This window comes from Pristiophorus japonicus, chromosome 33, assembly GCF_044704955.1.
Source record: "Pristiophorus japonicus isolate sPriJap1 chromosome 33, sPriJap1.hap1, whole genome shotgun sequence".
Classification (NCBI taxonomy): domain Eukaryota; kingdom Metazoa; phylum Chordata; class Chondrichthyes; family Pristiophoridae; genus Pristiophorus; species Pristiophorus japonicus.
Genome location: NC_092009.1, coordinates 6,171,511 through 6,191,700, shown reverse-complemented (window position 1 = coordinate 6,191,700; position 20,190 = coordinate 6,171,511). Strand labels below are relative to the sequence as shown.

Genomic DNA, 20,190 nt, shown 5'->3' with positions numbered 1-20,190 from the left:
AGAATGAAGGGAACGCGAAATAACCAAAAATTGCTGAAACACGGGATTGAGCCATGAACCATCTGGATCTTCAGTCAAACGCCTTCCCAACTTGAACTATTTCGGTCTGACAGTGAACGAAGCCAAGTTTTCTCACACCTTTTTGAAAGAAAATCTGACCCCGGAAGAAATTGCCCCACCCACTCTGTCCTCGTTTCGGGGCAATGTGTCCCAAACACATCTCAGAGCTCAGGTTGTGTCAATGTAAAGTATAATGATACCGAAAATCTTAATGCTCATGTTCCGTTATCACTGCCCACGATCCAGGCAGTGGTCTTGTACACGTTGCTAAGTTCAAAATGTCTATTATTTCGCACTGGCAATGAATTAACTGATATCTGTGCTGTGATCAACTAGGTTACTTCGGGTGATGTCGTGCAAGAACGTAATGGAAGCCTAATTATAATGGTGATTGTTTTCACACTGCAGTTAAATGTTGGCAAACGTACAGTGTCAATCAGCAATTCTAGTTCCACATGTTGATTTAATGTTCTGCTGAAGTGTTCATAAAGAAACAAAGCTTGCACAACAGGCTCGATCTCACCGTCGTTAAGACACAGTGAAATATACTGTAGAGTTTATAACTGTTTGAGAACATAAAATGTCAGTTAAATAGCCCGTTCTTTTCTCGACACTGATGGGCTGTGAAAGGGAGACCGGCCGAAGTCCCACATAGCCGCACTGACCCCGAGGCAACGTGAAATTCTAACAGGTTCAGTCCATAGCAGTGCTATGCTGAAGAGAGATAAGTGTCGCGAATCAAGGAGAGACTTAACAATACTGATGTTGAATGTCGGTTCGATCAATCACTCCATGAATTCACTGCTGGGAAATTCAGAGCTTGTAAATTGCCTGTGAACGCTAAACATAGACACACAGTGAGCCAATGTTCAATATAGGAGGGGCCCAGGCAAAATGAATGATCGGGATAAGTTATCAGTGGCCAAGGCCCAGGCATTCACTGATTCCAGTCTTGCAGACGTTGCTAATTTTAAAATGCTGAATATTTCCACACTGGCAATGCATTGACAGATGGTAAGCTAGAGTGATGTGCCGCAAAAATGTTCACGGAAGGCTAAAGTTAGCCATGATTGGCAACATTTACGGTGTCAATCAGCACTTGTTGAGCGAGATCTCCTCATTTACTGCTGACTTTGAAACGGAAGGCACAGAAGTGTGTGCTGTATCACTACAACGAATGATGCGCTGCTGATGGTTGGGGCAGCAAGAGTGCAGTGTGCTGTAAATTTGTTCAGGAGCATCCTAGCAATTTAAACGGCCGGAAATACAATGTTTCCTGACCGGGAATCGAACCGGGGCCGCAGCGGTGAAAGCGCCAAAACCTCACCACTAGACCACCAGGGAAGCTGCTACACATTTGCTTGCCAACAAGCAGACCAACACAGTCTTTCCTGCTTGCTCCTTCCAAATTCTCACCACATTCGCGCCAGGTAAAACTGTTCGTTGCAAATGGCATTTTTTGTGCAGAACACCAAAGATATGTCCGCGCATCCACAGCATCACGTGCGGGTAGGCATCCACTGAAATCTATTTCATTCTGTCCTTTTCTCGGGATTTTTCACTCTCGGTGCCGGGTGAACATTTCATTTAGTGATTTTGTCCTGAATTGCTGTCTTTTGCCCATCTCCAGGCGACAGAACCGTTCTGTCTGTCTGTTCCTACTTTTGAGCATTTACGGGAACAGGCCTCCGGTTCATCCTTTATCAGCAAACCAAGAAACAGAAATAAACAGAAAGATGTGCCTCTCCACCCCGTCGGCAAAGAAGCAATGCCTGTTATTCCAAATAATTCCCAACCCTTGGGATTCTGTGTGGATTTGTTTCATTATAAAGATTTGATTTTCAACGTGACTAAAAACCGAATAAAAATTATGAAAAACACTGGAATGGCCCGTACGGGGATCGAACCCTCGACCTTGGCGTTATTAGCACCACGCTCTAACCAACTGAGCTAACCGGCCGCAAATTGTGTCAACGTTGCGTGAAAGCTCAGTCTGCGGGGATTGTGTTTCAAACTCACACTGGATGACAGATTTACTGCATAAACATTGAACACATCACATCGCTTAAACATTGTTCACTGTTCATCTACAACACTGCGCAGAGTGTAAATAGAACGTAACAGAACGTAACAGCTAAATCTAAAAACAATTCATGTTGAAAATTATTATCACGCAACCGCTGAACAGCCCACTGTCCCGATATAAAATCAGCCACCATCCTTAGAATGAAGGGAACGCGAAATAACCAAAAATTACTGAAACACGGGATTGAGCCATGAACCATCTGGATCTTCAGTCAAACGCCTTCCCAACTTGAACTATTACGGTCTGACAGTGAACGAAGCCAAGTTTTCTCACACCTTTTTGAAAGAAAACCTGACCCCGGAAGAAATTGCCCCACCCACTCTGTCCTCGTTTCGGGGCAATGGGTCCCAAACACATCTCAGAGCTCAGGTTGTGTCAATGTAAAGTATAATGATACCGAAAATCTTAATGCTCATGTTCCGTTATCAGTGCCCACGATCCAGGCAGTGGTCTTGTACACGTTGCTAATTTCAAAATGTGTATTATTTCGCACTGGCAATGAATTAACTGATATCTGGTGCTGTGGTCAACTAGGTTACTTAGGGTGATGTCGTGCAAGAACGTGATGGAAGCCTAATTATAAAGGTGATTGTTTTCACACTGCAGTTAAATGTTGGCAAACGTACAGTGTCAATCAGCAATTCTAGTTCCACATGTTGATTTAATGTTCTGCTGAAGTGTTCATAAAGAAACAAAGCTTGCACAACAGGCTCGATCTCACCGTCTTGAAGACACAGTGACATATACTGTAGAGTTTATAACTGTTTGAGAACATAAAATGTCAGTAAAATACCCCGTTCTTTTCTCGACACTGATGGGCTGTGAAAGGGAGACCGGCCGAAGTCCCACATAGCCGCACTGACCCCGAGGCAACGTGAAATTCTAACAGGTTCAGTCCATAGCAGTGCTATGCTGAAGAGAGATAAGTGTCGCGAATCAAGGAGAGACTTAATAATACTGATGTTGAATGTCGGTTAGATCAATCACTCCATGAATTCACTGCTGGGAAATTCAGAGCTTGTAAATTGCCTGTGAACGCTAAACATAGACACACAGTGAGCCAATGTTCAATATAGGAGGGGCCCTGGCAAAATAAATGCTCGGGATAAGTTATCAGTGGCCATGGCCCAGGCATTCACTGATTCCAGTCTTGCCGACGTTGCTAAGTTTAAAATGCTGAATATTTCCACACTGGCAATGCATTGACAGATGGTAAGCTAGAGTGATGTGCCGCAAAAATGTTCACGGAAGGCTAAAGTTAGCCATGATTAGCAACATTTACGGTGTCAATCAGCACTTGTTGAGCGAGATCTCCTCATTTACTGCTGACTTTGAAACGGATGGCACTGAAGTGTGTGCTGTATCACGACAACGAATGATGCGCTGCTGATGGTTGGGGCAGCAAGAGCGCAGTGAGCTGTAAATTTGTTCAGGAACAGCCTAGCAATTTAAACGTCCGGAAATACAATGTTCCCTGACCGTGAACCGAACCCTGGCCGCAGAAGTGAAAGCGCCGAAACCTAACCACTAGACCACCAGGGAAGCTGCTACACATTTGCTTGCCAACACAGTCTTTCCTGCTTGCTCCTTCCAAATTCTCACCACATTCGCGCCAGGTAAAACTGTTCGCTGCAAATGGCATTTTTTGTGGAGAACACCAAAGATATGTCCGCGCATCCACAGCATCACGTGCGGGTAGTCATCCACTGAAATCTATTTAATTCTGTCCGTTTCTCGGAATTTTTCACTCTCTGTGTCGGGTGAACATTTCATTTAGTGTTTTTGTCCTGAACTGCTGACTTTTGCCCATCTCCAGCCGACAGAACCGTTCTGTCTGTCTGTTCCGACTTTTGAGCATTTACGGGAACAGGTCTCCGGTTCATCCTTTATCAGCAAACCAAGAAACAGAAATAAACAGAAAGATGTGCCTCTCCACCCCGTCGGCAAAGAAGCAATGACTGTTATTCCAAATAATTCCCAAACCTTGGGATTCTGTGTGGATTTGTTTCATTATAAAGATTTGATTTTCAACGTGACTAAAAACCGAATAAAAATTATGAAAAACACTGGAATGGCCCGTACTGGGATCGAACCCGCGACCTTGGCGTTATTAGCACCACGCTCTAACCAACTGAACTAACCGGCCACAAATTGTGTTAACGTTGCGTGAAAGCTCAGTCTGCGGGGATTGTGGTTCAAACTCAAACTGGATGACAGATTTACTGCGTAAACATTGAACACATCACATCGCTTAAACATTGTTCACTGTTCATCTACAACACTGCGCAGAGTGTAAATAGAACGTAACAGAACGTAACAGCTAAATCTAAAAACAATTCATGTTGAAAATTATTATCACGCAACCGCTGAACAGCCCACTGTCCCGATATATAATCAGCCACTACCCTTAGAATGAAGGGAACGCGAAATAACCAAAAATTGCTGAAACACGGGATTGAACCATGAACCATTTGGATCTTCAGTCAAACGCCTTCCCAACTGAACTATTTCGGTCTGACAGTGAACGAAGCAAAGTTTTCTCACACCTTTTTGAAAGAAAACCTGACCCCGGAAGGAATTGCCCCACCCACTCTGTCCTCGTTTCGGGGCAATGGGTCCCAAACACATCTCAGAGCTCAGGTTGTGTCAATGTAAAGTATAATGATACCGAAAATGTTAATGCTCATGTTCCGTTATCACTGCCCACGATCCAGGCAGTGGTCTTGTACACGTTGCTGAGTTCAAAATGTCTATTATTTCGCACTGGCAATGAATTAACTGATATCTGTGCTGTGATCAACTAGGTTACTTAGGGTGATGTCGTGCAAGAACGTAATGGAAGCCTAATTATAATGGTGATTGTTTTCACACTGCAGTTAAATGTTGGCAAACGTACAGTGTCAATCAGCAATTCTAGTTCCACATGTTGATTTAATGTTCTGCTGAAGTGTTCATAAAGAAACAAAGCTTGCACAACAGGCTCGATCTCACCGTCTTGAAGACACAGTGAAATATACTGTAGAGTTTATAACTGTTTGAGAACATAAAATGTCAGTAAAATACCCCGTTCTTTTCTCGACACTGGTGGGCTGTGAAAGGGAGACCGGCCGAAGTCCCACATAGCCGCACTGACCCCGAGGCAACGTGAAATTCTAACAGGTTCAGTCCATAGCAGTGCTATGCTGAAGAGAGATAAGTGTCGCGAATCAAGGAGAGACTTAATAATACTGATGTTGAATGTCGGTTAGATCAATCACTACATGAATTCACTGCTGGGAAATTCAGAGCTTGTAAATTGCCTGTGAACGCTAAACATAGACACACAGTGCGCTAATGTTCAATATAGGAGGGGCCCTGGCAAAATGAATGCTCGGGATAAGTTATCAGTGGCCATGGCCCAGGCATTCACTGATTCCAGTCTTGCAGACGTTGCTAAGTTTAAAATGCTGAATATTTCCACACTGGCAATGCATTGACAGATGGTAAGCTAGAGTGATGTGCCGCAAAAATGTTCACGGAAGGCTAAAGTTAGCCATGATTGGCAACATTTACGGTGTCAATCAGCACTTGTTGAGCGAGATCTCCTCATTTACTGCTGACTTTGAAACGGAAGGCACAGAAGTGTGTGCTGTATCACTACAACGAATGATGCGCTGCTGATGGTTGGGGCAGCAAGAGTGCAGTGAGCTGTAAATTTGTTCAGGAACAGCCTAGCAATTTGAACGTCCGGAAATACAATGATCCCTGACCAGGAATCGAACCCGGGCCGCAGCGGTGAAAGCGCCGAAACCTATCCACTAGACCACCAGTGAAGCTGGTGCACATTTGCTTGCCAACAAGCAGACCAACACAGTCTTTCCTGCTTGCTCCTTCCAAATTCTCACCACATTCGCGCCAGGTAAAACTGTTCGTTGCAAATGGCATTTTTTGTGGAGAACACCAAAGATATGTCCGCGCATCCACAGCATCACGTGCGGGTAGGCATCCACTGAAATCTATTTCATTCTGTCCTTTTCTCGGGATTTTTCACTCTCGGTGCCGGGTGAACATTTCATTTAGTGTTTTTGTCCTGAACTGCTGTCTTTTGCCCATCTCCAGGCGACAGAACCGTTCTGTCTGTCTGTTCCGACTTTTGAGCATTTACGGGAACAGGCCTCCGGTTCATCCTTTATCAGCAAACCAAGAAACAGAAATAAACACAAAGATGTGCCTCTCCACCCCGTCGGCAAAGAAGCAATGACTGTTATTCCAAATAATTCCCAAACCTTGGGATTCTGTGTGGATTTGTTTCATTATAAAGATTTGATTTTCAACGTGACTAAAAACCGAATAAAAATTATGAAAAACACTGGAATGGCCCGTACTGGGATCGAACCCGCGACCTTGGCGTTATTAGCACCACGCTCTAACCAACTGAGCTAACCGGCCGCAAATTGTGTTAACGTTGCGTGAAAGCTCAGTCTGCGGGGATCGTGTTTCAAACTCAAACTGGATGACAGATTTACTGCGTAAACATTGAAAACTTCACATCGCTTAAACATTGTTCACTGTTCATCTACAACACTGCGCAGAGTGTAAATAGAACGTAACAGAAAAAGAGCGCTAAATCTAAAAACAATTCATGTTGAAAATTATTATCACGCAACCGCTGTACAGCCCACTGTCCCGATATAAAATCAGCCACTACCCTTCGAATGAAGGGAACGCGAAATAACCAAAAATTGCTGAAACACGGGATTGAGCCAAGAACCATTTGGATCTTCATTCAAACGCCTTCCCAACTGAACTATTTCGGTCTGACAGTGAACGAAGCAAAGTTTTCTCACACCTTTTTGAAAGAAAACCTGACCCCGGAAGGAATTGCCCCACCCACTCTGTCCTCGTTTCGGGGCAATGGGTCCCAAACACATCTCAGAGCTCAGGTTGTGTCAATGTAAAGTATAATGATACCGAAAATCTTAATGCTCATGTTCCGTTATCACTGCCCACGATCCAGGCAGTGGTCTTGTACACGTTGCTAAGTTCAAAATGTCTATTATTTCGCACTGGCAATGAATTAACTGATATCTGTGCTGTGATCAACTAGGTTACTTAGGGTGATGTCGTGCAAGAACGTAATGGAAGCCTAATTATAATGGTGATTGTTTTCACACTGCAGTTAAATGTTGGCAAACGTACAGTGTCAATCAGCAATTCTAGTTCCACATGTTGATTTAATGTTCTGCTGAAGTGTTCATAAAGAAACAAAGCTTGCACAACAGGCTCGATCTCACCGTCTTGAAGACACAGTGAAATATACTGTAGAGTTTATAACTGTTTGAGAACATCAAATGTCAGTAAAATACCCCGTTCTTTTCTCGACACTGATGGGCTGTGAAAGGGAGACCGGCCGAAGTCCCAAATAGCCGCACTGACCCCGAGGCAACGTGAAATTCTAACAGGTTCAGTCCACAGCAGTGCTATGCTGAAGAGAGATAAGTGTCGCGAATCAAGGAGAGACTTAATAATACTGATGTTGAATGTCGGTTAGATCAATCACTACATGAATTCACTGCTGGGAAATTCAGAGCTTGTAAATTGCCTGTGAACGCTAAACATAGACACACAGTGAGCTAATGGTCAATATTGGAGGGGCCCTGGCAAAATGAATGCTCGGGATAAGTTATCAGTGGCCATGGCCCAGGCATTCACTGATTCCAGTCTTGCAGACGTTGCTAAGTTTAAAATGCTGAATATTTCCACACTGGCAATGCATTGACAGATGGTAAGCTAGAGTGATGTGCCGCAAAAATGTTCACGGAAGGCTAAAGTTAGCCATGATTGGCAACATTTACGGTGTCAATCAGCACTTGTTGAGCGAGATCTCCTCATTTACTGCTGACTTTGAAACGGAAGGCACAGAAGTGTGTGCTGTATCACTACAACGAATGATGCGCTGCTGATGGTTGGGGCAGCAAGATTGCAGGGAGCTGTAAATTTGTTCAGGAACAGCCTAGCAATTTGAACGTCCGGAAATACAATGTTCCCTGACCGGGAATCGAACCCGGGCCGCAGCGGTGAAAGCGCCGAAACCTATCCACTAGACCACCAGTGAAGCTGCTACACATTTGCTTGCCAACAAGCAGACCAACACAGTCTTTCCTGCTTGCTCCTTCCAAATTCTCACCACATTCGCGCCAGGTAAAACTGTTCGTTGCAAATGGCATTTTTTGTGGAGAACACCAAAGATATGTCCGCGCATCCACAGCATCACGTGCGGGTAGGCATCCACTGAAATCTATTTCATTCTGTCCTTTTCTCGGGATTTTTCACTCTCGGTGCCGGGTGAACATTTCATTTAGTGTTTTTGTCCTGAACTGCTGTCTTTTGCCCATCTCCAGGCGACAGAACCGTTCTGTCTGTCTGTTCCGACTTTTGAGCATTTACGGGAACAGGCCTCCGGCTCATCCTTTATCAGCAAACCAAGAAAGAGAAATAAACACAAAGATGTGCCTCTCCACCCCGTCGGCAAAGAAGCAATGACTGTTATTCCAAATAATTCCCAAACCTTGGGATTCTGTGTGGATTTGTTTCATTATAAAGATTTGATTTTCAACGTGACTAAAAACCGAATAAAAATTATGAAAAACACTGGAATGGCCCGTACTGGGATCGAACCCGCGACCTTGGCGTTATTAGCACCACGCTCTAACCAACTGAGCTAACCGGCCGCAAATTGTGTTAACGTTGCGTGAAAGCTCAGTCTGCGGGGATCGTGTTTCAAACTCAAACTGGATGACAGATTTACTGCGTAAACATTGAAAACTTCACATCGCTTAAACATTGTTCACTGTTCATCTACAACACTGCGCAGAGTGTAAATAGAACGTAACAGAAAAAGAGCGCTAAATCTAAAAACAATTCATGTTGAAAATTATTATCACGCAACCGCTGTACAGCCCACTGTCCCGATATAAAATCAGCCACTACCCTTAGAATGAAGGTAACGCGAAATAACCAAAAATTGGTGAAACACGGGTTTGAGCCAAGAACCATTTGGATCTTCATTCAAACGCCTTCCCAACTGAACTATTTCGGTCTGACAGTGAACGAAGCAAAGTTTTCTCACACCTTTTTGAAAGAAAACCTGACCCCGGAAGGAATTGCCCCACCCACTCTGTCCTCGTTTCGGGGCAATGGGTCCCAAACAGATCTCAGAGCTCAGGTTGTGTCAATGTAAAGTATAATGATACCGAAAATCTTAATGCTCATGTTCCGTTATCACTGCCCACGATCCAGGCAGTGGTCTTGTACATGTTGCTAAGTTCAAAATGTCTATTATTTCGCACTGGCAATGAATTAACTGATATCTGTGCTGTGATCAACTAGGTTACTTAGGGTGATGTCGTGCAAGAACGTAATGGAAGCCTAATTATAATGGTGATTGTTTTCACACTGCAGTTAAATGTTGGCAAACGTACAGTGTCAATCAGCAATTCTAGTTCCACATGTTGATTTAATGTTCTGCTGAAGTGTTCATAAAGAAACAAAGCTTGCACAACAGGCTCGATCTCACCGTCTTGAAGACACAGTGAAATATACTGTAGAGTTTATAACTGTTTGAGAACATAAAATGTCAGTAAAATACCCCGTTCTTTTCTCGACACTGATGGGCTGTGAAAGGGAGACCGGCCGAAGTCCCACATAGCCGCACTGACCCCGAGGCAACGTGAAATTCTAACAGGTTCAGTCCACAGCAGTGCTATGCTGAAGAGAGATAAGTGTCGCGAATCAAGGAGAGACTTAATAATACTGATGTTGAATGTCGGTTAGATCAATCACTACATGAATTCACTGCTGGGAAATTCAGAGCTTGTAAATTGCCTGTGAACGCTAAACATAGACACACAGTGAGCTAATGTTCAATATAGGAGGGGCCCTGGCAAAATGAATGCTCGGGATAAGTTATCAGTGGCCATGGCCCAGGCATTCACTGATTCCAGTCTTGCAGACGTTGCTAAGTTTAAAATGCTGAATATTTCCACACTGGCAATGCATTGACAGATGGTAAGCTAGAGTGATGTGCCGCAAAAATGTTCACGGAAGGCTAAAGTTAGCCATGATTGGCAACATTTACGGTGTCAATCAGCACTTGTTGAGCGAGATCTCCTCATTTACTGCTGACTTTGAAACGGAAGGCACAGAAGTGTGTGCTGTATCACTACAACGAATGATGCGCTGCTGATGGTTGGGGCAGCAAGAGTGCAGTGAGCTGTAAATTTGTTCAGGAACAGCCTAGCAATTTGAACGTCCGGAAATACAATGTTCCCTGACCGGGAATCGAACCCGGGCCGCAGCGGTGAAAGCGCCGAAACCTATCCACTAGACCACCAGTGAAGCTGCTACACATTTGCTTGCCAACAAGCAGACCAACACAGTCTTTCCTGCTTGCTCCTTCCAAATTCTCACCACATTCGCGCCAGGTAAAACTGTTCGTTGCAAATGGCATTTTTTGTGGAGAACACCAAAGATATGTCCGCGCATCCACAGCATCACGTGCGGGTAGGCATCCACTGAAATCTATTTCATTCTGTCCTTTTCTCGGGATTTTTCACTCTCGGTGCCGGGTGAACATTTCATTTAGTGTTTTTGTCCTGAACTGCTGTCTTTTGCCCATCTCCAGGCGACAGAACCGTTCTGTCTGTCTGTTCCGACTTTTGAGCATTTACGGGAACAGGCCTCCGGCTCATCCTTTATCAGCAAACCAAGAAAGAGAAATAAACACAAAGATGTGCCTCTCCACCCCGTCGGCAAAGAAGCAATGACTGTTATTCCAAATAATTCCCAAACCTTGGGATTCTGTGTGGATTTGTTTCATTATAAAGATTTGATTTTCAACGTGACTAAAAACCGAATAAAAATTATGAAAAACACTGGAATGGCCCGTACTGGGATCGAACCCGCGACCTTGGCGTTATTAGCACCACGCTCTAACCAACTGAGCTAACCGGCCGCAAATTGTGTTAACGTTGCGTGAAAGCTCAGTCTGCGGGGATCGTGTTTCAAACTCAAACTGGATGACAGATTTACTGCGTAAACATTGAAAACTTCACATCGCTTAAACATTGTTCACTGTTCATCTACAACACTGCGCAGAGTGTAAATAGAACGTAACAGAAAAAGAGCGCTAAATCTAAAAACAATTCATGTTGAAAATTATTATCACGCAACCGCTGTGCAGCCCACTGTCCCGATATAAAATCAGCCACTACCCTTAGAATGAAGGGAACGCGAAATAACCAAAAATTGCTGAAACACGGGATTGAGCCAAGAACCATTTGGATCTTCATTCAAACGCCTTCCCAACTGAACTATTTCGGTCTGACAGTGAACGAAGCAAAGTTTTCTCACACCTTTTTGAAAGAAAACCTGACCCCGGAAGGAATTGCCCCACCCACTCTGTCCTCGTTTCGGGGCAATGGGTCCCAAACACATCTCAGAGCTCAGGTTGTGTCAATGTAAAGTATAATGATACCGAAAATCTTAATGCTCATGTTCCGTTATCACTGCCCACGATCCAGGCAGTGGTCTTGTACACGTTGCTAAGTTCAAAATGTCTATTATTTCGCACTGGCAATGAATTAACTGATATCTGTGCTGTGATCAACTAGGTTACTTAGGGTGATGTCGTGCAAGAACGTAATGGAAGCCTAATTATAATGGTGATTGTTTTCACACTGCAGTTAAATGTTGGCAAACGTACAGTGTCAATCAGCAATTCTAGTTCGACATGTTGATTTAATGTTCTGCTGAAGTGTTCATAAAGAAACAAAGCTTGCACAACAGGCTCGATCTCACCGTCTTGAAGACACAGTGAAATATACTGTAGAGTTTATAACTGTTTGAGAACATAAAATGTCAGTAAAATACCCCGTTCTTTTCTCGACACTGATGGGCTGTGAAAGGGAGACCGGCCGAAGTCCCACATAGCCGCACTGACCCCGAGGCAACGTGAAATTCTAACAGGTTCAGTCCACAGCAGTGCTATGCTGAAGAGAGATAAGTGTCGCGAATCAAGGAGAGACTTAATAATACTGATGTTGAATGTCGGTTAGATCAATCACTACATGAATTCACTGCTGGGAAATTCAGAGCTTGTAAATTGCCTGTGAACGCTAAACATAGACACACAGTGAGCTAATGTTCAATATAGGAGGGGCCCTGGCAAAATGAATGCTCGGGATAAGTTATCAGTGGCCATGGCCCAGGCATTCACTGATTCCAGTCTTGCAGACGTTGCTAAGTTTAAAATGCTGAATATTTCCACACTGGCAATGCATTGACAGATGGTAAGCTAGAGTGATGTGCCGCAAAAATGTTCACGGAAGGCTAAAGTTAGCCATGATTGGCAACATTTACGGTGTCAATCAGCACTTGTTGAGCGAGATCTCCTCATTTACTGCTGACTTTGAAACGGAAGGCACAGAAGTGTGTGCTGTATCACTACAACGAATGATGCGCTGCTGATGGTTGGGGCAGCAAGAGTGCAGTGAGCTGTAAATTTGTTCAGGAACAGCCTAGCAATTTGAACGTCCGGAAATACAATGATCCCTGACCAGGAATCGAACCCGGGCCGCAGCGGTGAAAGCGCCGAAACCTATCCACTAGACCACCAGTGAAGCTGGTGCACATTTGCTTGCCAACAAGCAGACCAACACAGTCTTTCCTGCTTGCTCCTTCCAAATTCTCACCACATTCGCGCCAGGTAAAACTGTTCGTTGCAAATGGCATTTTTTGTGGAGAACACCAAAGATATGTCCGCGCATCCACAGCATCACGTGCGGGTAGGCATCCACTGAAATCTATTTCATTCTGTCCTTTTCTCGGGATTTTTCACTCTCGGTGCCGGGTGAACATTTCATTTAGTGTTTTTGTCCTGAACTGCTGTCTTTTGCCCATCTCCAGGCGACAGAACCGTTCTGTCTGTCTGTTCCGACTTTTGAGCATTTACGGGAACAGGCCTCCGGTTCATCCTTTATCAGCAAACCAAGAAACAGAAATAAACACAAAGATGTGCCTCTCCACCCCGTCGGCAAAGAAGCAATGACTGTTATTCCAAATAATTCCCAAACCTTGGGATTCTGTGTGGATTTGTTTCATTATAAAGATTTGATTTTCAACGTGACTAAAAACCGAATAAAAATTATGAAAAACACTGGAATGGCCCGTACTGGGATCGAACCCGCGACCTTGGCGTTATTAGCACCACGCTCTAACCAACTGAGCTAACCGGCCGCAAATTGTGTTAACGTTGCGTGAAAGCTCAGTCTGCGGGGATCGTGTTTCAAACTCAAACTGGATGACAGATTTACTGCGTAAACATTGAAAACTTCACATCGCTTAAACATTGTTCACTGTTCATCTACAACACTGCGCAGAGTGTAAATAGAACGTAACAGAAAAAGAGCGCTAAATCTAAAAACAATTCATGTTGAAAATTATTATCACGCAACCGCTGTACAGCCCACTGTCCCGATATAAAATCAGCCACTACCCTTCGAATGAAGGGAACGCGAAATAACCAAAAATTGCTGAAACACGGGATTGAGCCAAGAACCATTTGGATCTTCATTCAAACGCCTTCCCAACTGAACTATTTCGGTCTGACAGTGAACGAAGCAAAGTTTTCTCACACCTTTTTGAAAGAAAACCTGACCCCGGAAGGAATTGCCCCACCCACTCTGTCCTCGTTTCGGGGCAATGGGTCCCAAACACATCTCAGAGCTCAGGTTGTGTCAATGTAAAGTATAATGATACCGAAAATCTTAATGCTCATGTTCCGTTATCACTGCCCACGATCCAGGCAGTGGTCTTGTACACGTTGCTAAGTTCAAAATGTCTATTATTTCGCACTGGCAATGAATTAACTGATATCTGTGCTGTGATCAACTAGGTTACTTAGGGTGATGTCGTGCAAGAACGTAATGGAAGCCTAATTATAATGGTGATTGTTTTCACACTGCAGTTAAATGTTGGCAAACGTACAGTGTCAATCAGCAATTCTAGTTCCACATGTTGATTTAATGTTCTGCTGAAGTGTTCATAAAGAAACAAAGCTTGCACAACAGGCTCGATCTCACCGTCTTGAAGACACAGTGAAATATACTGTAGAGTTTATAACTGTTTGAGAACATCAAATGTCAGTAAAATACCCCGTTCTTTTCTCGACACTGATGGGCTGTGAAAGGGAGACCGGCCGAAGTCCCAAATAGCCGCACTGACCCCGAGGCAACGTGAAATTCTAACAGGTTCAGTCCACAGCAGTGCTATGCTGAAGAGAGATAAGTGTCGCGAATCAAGGAGAGACTTAATAATACTGATGTTGAATGTCGGTTAGATCAATCACTACATGAATTCACTGCTGGGAAATTCAGAGCTTGTAAATTGCCTGTGAACGCTAAACATAGACACACAGTGAGCTAATGGTCAATATTGGAGGGGCCCTGGCAAAATGAATGCTCGGGATAAGTTATCAGTGGCCATGGCCCAGGCATTCACTGATTCCAGTCTTGCAGACGTTGCTAAGTTTAAAATGCTGAATATTTCCACACTGGCAATGCATTGACAGATGGTAAGCTAGAGTGATGTGCCGCAAAAATGTTCACGGAAGGCTAAAGTTAGCCATGATTGGCAACATTTACGGTGTCAATCAGCACTTGTTGAGCGAGATCTCCTCATTTACTGCTGACTTTGAAACGGAAGGCACAGAAGTGTGTGCTGTATCACTACAACGAATGATGCGCTGCTGATGGTTGGGGCAGCAAGATTGCAGGGAGCTGTAAATTTGTTCAGGAACAGCCTAGCAATTTGAACGTCCGGAAATACAATGTTCCCTGACCGGGAATCGAACCCGGGCCGCAGCGGTGAAAGCGCCGAAACCTATCCACTAGACCACCAGTGAAGCTGCTACACATTTGCTTGCCAACAAGCAGACCAACACAGTCTTTCCTGCTTGCTCCTTCCAAATTCTCACCACATTCGCGCCAGGTAAAACTGTTCGTTGCAAATGGCATTTTTTGTGGAGAACACCAAAGATATGTCCGCGCATCCACAGCATCACGTGCGGGTAGGCATCCACTGAAATCTATTTCATTCTGTCCTTTTCTCGGGATTTTTCACTCTCGGTGCCGGGTGAACATTTCATTTAGTGTTTTTGTCCTGAACTGCTGTCTTTTGCCCATCTCCAGGCGACAGAACCGTTCTGTCTGTCTGTTCCGACTTTTGAGCATTTACGGGAACAGGCCTCCGGCTCATCCTTTATCAGCAAACCAAGAAAGAGAAATAAACACAAAGATGTGCCTCTCCACCCCGTCGGCAAAGAAGCAATGACTGTTATTCCAAATAATTCCCAAACCTTGGGATTCTGTGTGGATTTGTTTCATTATAAAGATTTGATTTTCAACGTGACTAAAAACCGAATAAAAATTATGAAAAACACTGGAATGGCCCGTACTGGGATCGAACCCGCGACCTTGGCGTTATTAGCACCACGCTCTAACCAACTGAGCTAACCGGCCGCAAATTGTGTTAACGTTGCGTGAAAGCTCAGTCTGCGGGGATCGTGTTTCAAACTCAAACTGGATGACAGATTTACTGCGTAAACATTGAAAACTTCACATCGCTTAAACATTGTTCACTGTTCATCTACAACACTGCGCAGAGTGTAAATAGAACGTAACAGAAAAAGAGCGCTAAATCTAAAAACAATTCATGTTGAAAATTATTATCACGCAACCGCTGTACAGCCCACTGTCCCGATATAAAATCAGCCACTACCCTTAGAATGAAGGTAACGCGAAATAACCAAAAATTGGTGAAACACGGGTTTGAGCCAAGAACCATTTGGATCTTCATTCAAACGCCTTCCCAACTGAACTATTTCGGTCTGACAGTGAACGAAGCAAAGTTTTCTCACACCTTTTTGAAAGAAAACCTGACCCCGGAAGGAATTGCCCCACCCACTCTGTCCTCGTTTCGGGGCAATGGGTCCCAAACAGATCTCAGAGCTCAGGTTGTGTCAATGTAAAGTATAATGATACCGAAAATCTTAATGCTCATGTTCCGTTATCACTGCCCACGATCCAGGCAGTGGTCTTGTACATGTTGCTAAGTTCAAAATGTCTATTATTTCGCACTGGCAATGAATTAACTGATATCTGTGCTGTGATCAACTAGGTTACTTAGGGTGATGTCGTGCAAGAACGTAATGGAAGCCTAATTATAATGGTGATTGTTTTCACACTGCAGTTAAATGTTGGCAAACGTACAGTGTCACACAGCAATTCTAGTTCCACATGTTGATTTAATGTTCTGCTGAAGTGTTCATAAAGAAACAAAGCTTGCACAACAGGCTCGATCTCACCGTCTTGAAGACACAGTGAAATATACTGTAGAGTTTATAACTGTTTGAGAACATAAAATGTCAGTAAAATACCCCGTTCTTTTCTCGACACTGATGGGCTGTGAAAGGGAGACCGGCCGAAGTCCCACATAGCCGCACTGACCCCGAGGCAACGTGAAATTCTAACAGGTTCAGTCCACAGCAGTGCTATGCTGAAGAGAGATAAGTGTCGCGAATCAAGGAGAGACTTAATAATACTGATGTTGAATGTCGGTTAGATCAATCACTACATGAATTCACTGCTGGGAAATTCAGAGCTTGTAAATTGCCTGTGAACGCTAAACATAGACACACAGTGAGCTAATGTTCAATATAGGAGGGGCCCTGGCAAAATGAATGCTCGGGATAAGTTATCAGTGGCCATGGCCCAGGCATTCACTGATTCCAGTCTTACAGACGTTGCTAAGTTTAAAATGCTGAATATTTCCACACTGGCAATGCATTGACAGATGGTAAGCTAGAGTGATGTGCCGCAAAAATGTTCACGGAAGGCTAAAGTTAGCCATGATTGGCAACATTTACGGTGTCAATCAGCACTTGTTGAGCGAGATCTCCTCATTTACTGCTGACTTTGAAACGGAAGGCACAGAAGTGTGTGCTGTATCACTACAACGAATGATGCGCTGCTGATGGTTGGGGCAGCAAGAGTGCAGTGAGCTGTAAATTTGTTCAGGAACAGCCTAGCAATTTGAACGTCCGGAAATACAATGTTCCCTGACCGGGAATCGAACCCGGGCCGCAGCGGTGAAAGCGCCGAAACCTATCCACTAGACCACCAGTGAAGCTGCTACACATTTGCTTGCCAACAAGCAGACCAACACAGTCTTTCCTGCTTGCTCCTTCCAAATTCTCACCACATTCGCGCCAGGTAAAACTGTTCGTTGCAAATGGCATTTTTTGTGGAGAACACCAAAGATATGTCCGCGCATCCACAGCATCACGTGCGGGTAGGCATCCACTGAAATCTATTTCATTCTGTCCTTTTCTCGGGATTTTTCACTCTCGGTGCCGGGTGAACATTTCATTTAGTGTTTTTGTCCTGAACTGCTGTCTTTTGCCCATCTCCAGGCGACAGAACCGTTCTGTCTGTCTGTTCCGACTTTTGAGCATTTACGGGAACAGGCCTCCGGCTCATCCTTTATCAGCAAACCAAGAAAGAGAAATAAACACAAAGATGTGCCTCTCCACCCCGTCGGCAAAGAAGCAATGACTGTTATTCCAAATAATTCCCAAACCTTGGGATTCTGTGTGGATTTGTTTCATTATAAAGATTTGATTTTCAACGTGACTAAAAACCGAATAAAAATTATGAAAAACACTGGAATGGCCCGTACTGGGATCGAACCCGCGACCTTGGCGTTATTAGCACCACGCTCTAACCAACTGAGCTAACCGGCCGCAAATTGTGTTAACGTTGCGTGAAAGCTCAGTCTGCGGGGATCGTGTTTCAAACTCAAACTGGATGACAGATTTACTGCGTAAACATTGAAAACTTCACATCGCTTAAACATTGTTCACTGTTCATCTACAACACTGCGCAGAGTGTAAATAGAACGTAACAGAAAAAGAGCGCTAAATCTAAAAACAATTCATGTTGAAAATTATTATCACGCAACCGCTGTGCAGCCCACTGTCCCGATATAAAATCAGCCACTACCCTTAGAATGAAGGGAACGCGAAATAACCAAAAATTGCTGAAACACGGGATTGAGCCAAGAACCATTTGGATCTTCATTCAAACGCCTTCCCAACTGAACTATTTCGGTCTGACAGTGAACGAAGCAAAGTTTTCTCACACCTTTTTGAAAGAAAACCTGACCCCGGAAGGAATTGCCCCACCCACTCTGTCCTCGTTTCGGGGCAATGGGTCCCAAACACATCTCAGAGCTCAGGTTGTGTCAATGTAAAGTATAATGATACCGAAAATCTTAATGCTCATGTTCCGTTATCACTGCCCACGATCCAGGCAGTGGTCTTGTACACGTTGCTAAGTTCAAAATGTCTATTATTTCGCACTGGCAATGAATTAACTGATATCTGTGCTGTGATCAACTAGGTTACTTAGGGTGATGTCGTGCAAGAACGTAATGGAAGCCTAATTATAATGGTGATTGTTTTCACACTGCAGTTAAATGTTGGCAAACGTACAGTGTCAATCAGCAATTCTAGTTCCACATGTTGATTTAATGTTCTGCTGAAGTGTTCATAAAGAAACAAAGCTTGCACAACAGGCTCGATCTCACCGTCTTGAAGACACAGTGAAATATACTGTAGAGTTTATAACTGTTTGAGAACATCAAATGTCAGTAAAATACCCCGTTCTTTTCTCGACACTGATGGGCTGTGAAAGGGAGACCGGCCGAAGTCCCACATAGCCGCACTGACCCCGAGGCAACGTGAAATTCTAACAGGTTCAGTCCACAGCAGTGCTATGCTGAAGAGAGATAAGTGTCGCGAATCAAGGAGAGACTTAATAATACTGATGTTGAATGTCGGTTAGATCAATCACTACATGAATTCACTGCTGGGAAATTCAGAGCTTGTAAATTGCCTGTGAACGCTAAACATAGACACACAGTGAGCTAATGTTCAATATAGGAGGGGCCCTGGCAAAATGAATGCTCGGGATAAGTTATCAGTGGCCATGGCCCAGGCATTCACTGATTCCAGTCTTGCAGACGTTGCTAAGTTTAAAATGCTGAATATTTCCACACTGGCAATGCATTGACAGATGGTAAGCTAGAGTGATGTGCCGCAAAAATGTTCACGGAAGGCTAAAGTTAGCCATGATTGGCAACATTTACGGTGTCAATCAGCACTTGTTGAGCGAGATCTCCTCATTTACTGCTGACTTTGAAACGGAAGGCACAGAAGTGTGTGCTGTATCACTACAACGAATGATGCGCTGCTGATGGTTGGGGCAGCAAGAGTGCAGTGAGCTGTAAATTTGTTCAGGAACAGCCTAGCAATTTGAACGTCCGGAAATACAATGTTCCCTGACCGGGAATCGAACCCAGGCCGCAGCGGTGAAAGCGCCGAAACCTATCCACTAGACCACCAGTGAAGCTGCTACACATTTGCTTGCCAACAAGCAGACCAACACAGTCTTTCCTGCTTGCTCCTTCCAAATTCTCACCACATTCGCGCCAGGTAAAACTGTTCGTTGCAAATGGCATTTTTTGTGGAGAACACCAAAGATATGTCCGCGCATCCACAGCATCACGTGCGGGTAGGCATCCACTGAAATCTATTTCATTCTGTCCTTTTCTCGGGATTTTTCACTCTCGGTGCCGGGTGAACATTTCATTTAGTGTTTTTGTCCTGAACTGCTGTCTTTTGCCCATCTCCAGGCGACAGAACCGTTCTGTCTGTCTGTTCCGACTTTTGAGCATTTACGGGAACAGGCCTCCGGTTCATCCTTTATCAGCAAACCAAGAAACAGAAATAAACACAAAGATGTGCCTCTCCACCCCGTCGGCAAAGAAGCAATGACTGTTATTCCAAATAATTCCCAAACCTTGGGATTCTGTGTGGATTTGTTTCATTATAAAGATTTGATTTTCAACGTGACTAAAAACCGAATAAAAATTATGAAAAACACTGG

At 44.1% G+C, this 20,190-nt stretch overlaps 8 non-coding genes across 8 annotated transcripts; all 8 read right to left on the bottom strand.

The window, feature by feature from the left end:
* Positions 1-1,946: 1,946 nt before the first annotated feature.
* On the bottom strand, positions 1,947-2,020 carry trnai-aau (transfer RNA isoleucine (anticodon AAU)). The gene has a single exon. It is a non-coding gene; the product is annotated as a tRNA-Ile (tRNA).
* Positions 2,021-4,218: 2,198 nt separating this feature from the next.
* trnai-aau (transfer RNA isoleucine (anticodon AAU)) lies at positions 4,219-4,292 on the bottom strand. The gene has a single exon. It is a non-coding gene; the product is annotated as a tRNA-Ile (tRNA).
* Positions 4,293-6,500: 2,208 nt separating this feature from the next.
* Positions 6,501-6,574, bottom strand: trnai-aau (transfer RNA isoleucine (anticodon AAU)). Its single transcript has one exon. It is a non-coding gene; the product is annotated as a tRNA-Ile (tRNA).
* Positions 6,575-8,782: 2,208 nt separating this feature from the next.
* trnai-aau (transfer RNA isoleucine (anticodon AAU)) lies at positions 8,783-8,856 on the bottom strand. The gene has a single exon. It is a non-coding gene; the product is annotated as a tRNA-Ile (tRNA).
* Positions 8,857-11,064: 2,208 nt separating this feature from the next.
* trnai-aau (transfer RNA isoleucine (anticodon AAU)) lies at positions 11,065-11,138 on the bottom strand. The gene has a single exon. It is a non-coding gene; the product is annotated as a tRNA-Ile (tRNA).
* A 2,208-nt stretch (positions 11,139-13,346) lies between these two features.
* On the bottom strand, positions 13,347-13,420 carry trnai-aau (transfer RNA isoleucine (anticodon AAU)). The gene has a single exon. It is a non-coding gene; the product is annotated as a tRNA-Ile (tRNA).
* A 2,208-nt stretch (positions 13,421-15,628) lies between these two features.
* On the bottom strand, positions 15,629-15,702 carry trnai-aau (transfer RNA isoleucine (anticodon AAU)). Its single transcript has one exon. It is a non-coding gene; the product is annotated as a tRNA-Ile (tRNA).
* A 2,208-nt stretch (positions 15,703-17,910) lies between these two features.
* trnai-aau (transfer RNA isoleucine (anticodon AAU)) lies at positions 17,911-17,984 on the bottom strand. The gene has a single exon. It is a non-coding gene; the product is annotated as a tRNA-Ile (tRNA).
* Between the last annotated feature and the right edge of the window lie 2,206 nt (positions 17,985-20,190).